At 43.8% G+C, this 5,179-nt stretch overlaps 1 pseudogene; it reads right to left on the bottom strand.

Moving 5' to 3' along the window:
- Positions 1-3,331: 3,331 nt before the first annotated feature.
- LOC148023353 (uncharacterized) lies at positions 3,332-4,569 on the bottom strand (annotated as a pseudogene).
- Positions 4,570-5,179: the final 610 nt, after the last annotated feature.

Raw genomic sequence — 5,179 nt, 5'->3', positions numbered from 1 at the left:
ACATTCACATCGATTCATACGAGCATTGGGGAGGTGATGTTCACTAGAATGCCTCCATCACAGCTCAATCAGAGGAGGGTATTCTTTTATTTGCATACGTATATTATTCCTAAGAAAGCGGGAGAGTATGGTAAATTCGAACCTCTCTCACCACCTGATCTTCATAGCTTAGAATGGCCCCAACTAGATGATTGGTCAGCGTTTGCCCTCAAGCATAAGACCAGTATGGATATTTTTTCATCAATGAAGTTTGGAACAATGTCTATATCTCTGGGTTTGAGTTGGTGTTGCGCAATCCATGTCTTTGTGCACATTTTTCATGACCTTCCATTCAGCCAAACTACTACTATGTTTGTATACAAGGAGGTTGAATTTGAGCTTTTTGAGGCATTACTTGGTGAGAAATGTGCAATTGTGGAGGAAGGACTGCACAATGGGTACACTTATAGATGCAACATGGGGCAAAATATTAGCATAAGATACCTAAGATCTCGCACAACATTGTATATTCGCTTTCATTATGAGCATTGGATGCTTAAAAAGGGTAAATGGATTCCTCTACAGCTTAACGAGGGCGAGATATTGCCTGTTTTTCTCCATGATTTGGATAAAGAATGCAACCTTCGAATGGATTAATGCTTGGGGGATGCTTGCCATCAAGATTGAATTCCCCTTAGACAACACTGCTGACCGCCCGAGTGACATGCTCCTCCCCCTTGGTGATTCTGTACTAGAAACTGTCACCCTCATGAACCAGGAGGTCGAGAATGTAGAGCAAGACCTAGTGTCAAAAGAGGAATTCATGGCCATCCAAGCATTGCTTGTTGCAAAGGACGATGCACCCCCTGCCCGACTCCAAGCTAGAAAAAGACACCACACGCAAAAGGTCTTCCATTAACCTCAACACGAACAAAGAGGAAGACGATTTGGATGAGGTAAACAAATGCCTTATGTCGCTCAGTACAGTTTGGTTTTTACTGCTAGTGCTAATATGTCTTGTACTTGGAGAACGTAATTGACATGGACGCATAGGTGAGCCACGCGCAAGGCATTCGGCCCACAAGCGGCCATCGTACACTATATCGAGAGGATGCCAAAGGAAGATATTGCCATCCTGCACATAGACTTCACACCCTTCGATCGATTCTATGTATGGGCAGTGAAAGCCCTCTCAAAATTTTTGTGCCTCTCCCCTATAAGCCAAGGGGCTAACTATGTAATCCTAGTGAGGAAGGGTCTAGCTATAGGTACCTTTAGCACAGGATTTTGGGGTAAAGTGCTTGCCCACATAGGGATACACCGAAGCTTAGGCAGTGATGATCTTGATGCCATGACCAAAACCCTTTTGCTTGCTAAGGTCCCTAAAGCCAAGCGGCATTGAACAAACTTTGTAAATAAACTTCTTGGAAATGAGAGTCGAATGTAAACATGATTTTTAATGAAAACACATGTTTTGTTGCACAACTTCTGTTCATTCCTTTTTGTTCAGTTGAAATTAAAGTTATTGCTTTGATATGGACGATACGAGACTTGTGCACTGACAGATAGGTATGTGCTCGTGATGAATTCTTTTTTTGTCAGCTACTAGGGGCTCCTGTGTGGCTGTAGGGGCCTTGGCCAGAGAGGTGCGTAGATCAGCCATCCAAAATCCTTGGAAGGCTGATTAATGGCCATACAGGAGCCCCTAGCAGCTGACAAAAAAATAAATTCATCACCAGCACGCCGGTCGGTGCGCAAGTCTCGTGTCATCCGCAAGAACTTTTATAGATGAGAAAAAATATCAAAACAAGAATTTTGAGCTAGAGCGCTCGTGTACAATTAGTTAATTACACAATCGAAAAGGAGCTAGAGCGCTCTGACATAGTCATACACAAAAGTATTTTTCATTACAGAAGGAAGATTACATTTGAGGTTTCTAATTACGCTTGCCTCTAATGCACTGTGCAAGGGCGTGCTACTACTATTGAAGTATGTCTTGTAGCTCCTGCCCTTCATTGCTAGGCTGCTGCTCATCATCTTCATTGTTTTGTTCATCTTCAGGCTCTATGGGCATTTCTGTGGTTCGTAGAGCGCGAGGAGGTAGTACCTTGCCTCGAGGGCCCGATGTGCAGATGGGAGGGATCTCCATGTCCTCCCATGGTGCCCTGCCGCCTACACTAGGCTCCCCGTCTGAATGGGGTTATGGCTCCTCTGGGTTCGTGTCTGGCTCATCGTCGATGTACCCTCCTATTAAGCACCGCCAGCCTCCCATCATCTTAATCCGGCCCATTGTTGCCATAGATGTTGAGGGCGCGTTACCTACGGACTATGAGGCTGCACGTCGTCCTAGAGTTCGTAGTATATGGCTGCCCCACGTTACACTCTGTTCTTTGTGTGGTACTGATGTGGAGGCCCTATCGGTCTCATCAGGTCTCCATGGGCATTGAGTACCTTGGAGCGTGTTACAGTTTTGCACATTTGCACGTGCAGTTTGCTTAGTGCATGCCATGTGAGGAGAAGTATCGTGGGTGGAATGTTATGAAGTTGTGAGAGAATGAGGTTTTAAATCAGAGGTGGTCGTTCACATTCGGCCACCCACTAATGTCCACCCTCCTCGGGGGGTTTCACGTGGTACACCAATTTTAATTCAAAAATGACATAAATTGAAAATTTCTTCAAAGATACAATATGGCCTTAGGAGTTCCTTGCCCATATTTTGCCTACACGCACCCTAGTTTGACGCTAAGTAGCATGGGCTGTAGGGCCACGTGTACTTCTCCATGCCTCAGAATGGTGATGGGCGGGCTCATCGTCTGGCTTGTCTCGCAATTTCAGAGTTTCGCGCACGCTCCATGTCTCGCTTATGTCCAAACTTTGAAAGAACTAATTAAACATATCTTGTAAGTAGTTTGACCATACTCTACCACCTCCATGATGCGTATTTTTGAAATAAACCCCCCTCACCCGGTAGTGCGACTTTTCCATGCCTTGTGTACTCCAAATGTCAAGCGACCCATATGTATTCATGAAGTAGGTCCCATGTGCACCATCCCACCAAACAAAAGAAGTATTATTAGTGCATGTCTATTTTTAGTCCTATATTCGATGTGTTAGAATGGCATACCATATAATGGGTTATGCTTGTTTCACCCCAAGCATTAGTGACTGCTGTCGTGAACTTGACTAGACGATCTTGAAACTCTGTACGTTGTTGTTCCGTTGTACTTGAACGAGACATTAGCTTAACCATTTTGTCAAAAGATGCACACACTTGCTTTCTTCGATTATCGGCCATTGGATTTGGATCGTTATCGGTGGTGCACTTGCATAATTCCTTCCACAGCTCCCACATCTACTCTTCCGACTGCACCTCATCATCTTCTCCGTCCTCGTGATGAGCTCTTGTCATCTTTGAGGGTGGCCTTTGAAGAAACCTTCTCGCTTTTGCACCACTCATGGATACTTGTTGAGCAATCTCATGAGTGATGCTAGAGTTTTTGTTAGCCACAATGGAAACATTTCCATCATGACACTCGATTGAATTCAGAAGGGCCTCTACTTGGGTCAGTGCATCTGTTGATCTTTCATTGGGCTTCATGGTGAATGCATAATCAATATGAAGCTTCAACAAACGATCAAATATATGCATGAATGCATGTAATGTGCAAAAATAAACATTACTGATTGGGAAGTCAATGATAGGATTCCAATCACGATCCAAGCATGCCCTATCTGGCTTGTCAAGCATGGGGCAGCTCAACACAGACGTGTCCCATTGTCTTTCTGCATCCTCACCCCCACCGCCATCTTGAGCTTCCGGCTGTGCGGTGGTGCTTTGTTCTAGCCTCTTCCCTCGTGAAGTGACATTTTGACCCTTCGTTGGTTTCTTGTATCCACGAGTATAGAATGGGCAAGGCAACAAAGAATTGGCACCTTTCTTGCATCCAAGCAAGCACTTAATTGTCTTCAAATCTCCACCCAAATGCCACTCCACTTCAAATGTTCCAAATCCTTGAACATCCAACTTCTTGCCTGACATGATTTGAGCACAAATTGTCTCTCTTATATATGGAATTCTATCAAACATCCAGTGGAGGACCTCGTGCATTTCTTTGGGAACTTCGAATGCACCTAGCCACCATATCTCCTTCTTCGATTGGACACTAAAAGAGGGTCTATCTGGAGCATCGAATCTTCTCGCTTTGCATAGAATAAGGCATCATTCATGAGTGTTACGCTAATCCTCTCATGCCTTTGACCCTTAACTATTTGAGACACACTCATCCAACTTCAACACAAAAGCCAACTTCTCTCCTAGCACTACAAAACATAGAGGTCATACATTATAAGAACACAAAGGTCATACATTGTAAAAATGTGTGCCCTCACCTACTTAGAAATCATTGCTTGTTGAAGTTTTCTCAGGTCAACAAAAATATTATTGAACTTTGTATATTGATATCCATCTGCCCCTGCAGATGCACTTGATCCATTCCTCGACCCCGAGCGCTTTTTAAAAATCTGGACATCAGGCTCAGACACTATGCTGGAAAATTTTTGCATTACCTCCTTAGTGATTGCATCCCTCATGCGCTTTGACTCTGATTTATGGAGGAAGGAGATGATGTTTATTGGCTTGAGGCATCTCAACATAAGATATGCACAATCAGTGCGGGTCTCACTAGCACACACCTCTTGAATAAAATTTTTGAGATTACATCAGCAACTTGTTAGTGTTAACATGAAAATGTATGTTTTAATTGAAACTTGATGGGAAGAGTATGCTCACTTAGTTGCTAACACTCTCCTCTTGCAAGCACCACCACCGAGCGCAAGTGTCTCTATAGAACTAAAGGTCCATTTACACTCCCTTGCTCCCAGTGGAGTCTCTTTCATTCATTGAATGGTATTCTTCAATTGTGCAATGGTACTCGACTTCTCTTGACCTTGTGTGAGGTGCCGACCCCAACTCAGGGAAGACTAACCTTTGATAGCCTAATAGACTTTTAGTATGTATATGGTTGATGACCTCCCTCGTCTCAACTGGAATACCGAAGGGATTACGAGCAACCAACGTAGTCTATTATCTACCTCGTAGAGGAAACGCGGTCTCTTAAAGCCTCTAAGTGTTAATCAAGATCTGCGACCTCAAGATTACAATAAATAAACCTTGCACTTGGTTCATAGAGTTAATGCCTTT

Source organism: Lygodium microphyllum, chromosome 16 (assembly GCF_053477565.2).
Source record: "Lygodium microphyllum isolate KBCC chromosome 16, Lygodium_microphyllum_v1.1.10, whole genome shotgun sequence".
In the NCBI taxonomy this organism is placed as follows: domain Eukaryota; kingdom Viridiplantae; phylum Streptophyta; class Polypodiopsida; order Schizaeales; family Lygodiaceae; genus Lygodium; species Lygodium microphyllum.
This window is presented reverse-complemented; position numbering and strand designations above follow the sequence as displayed.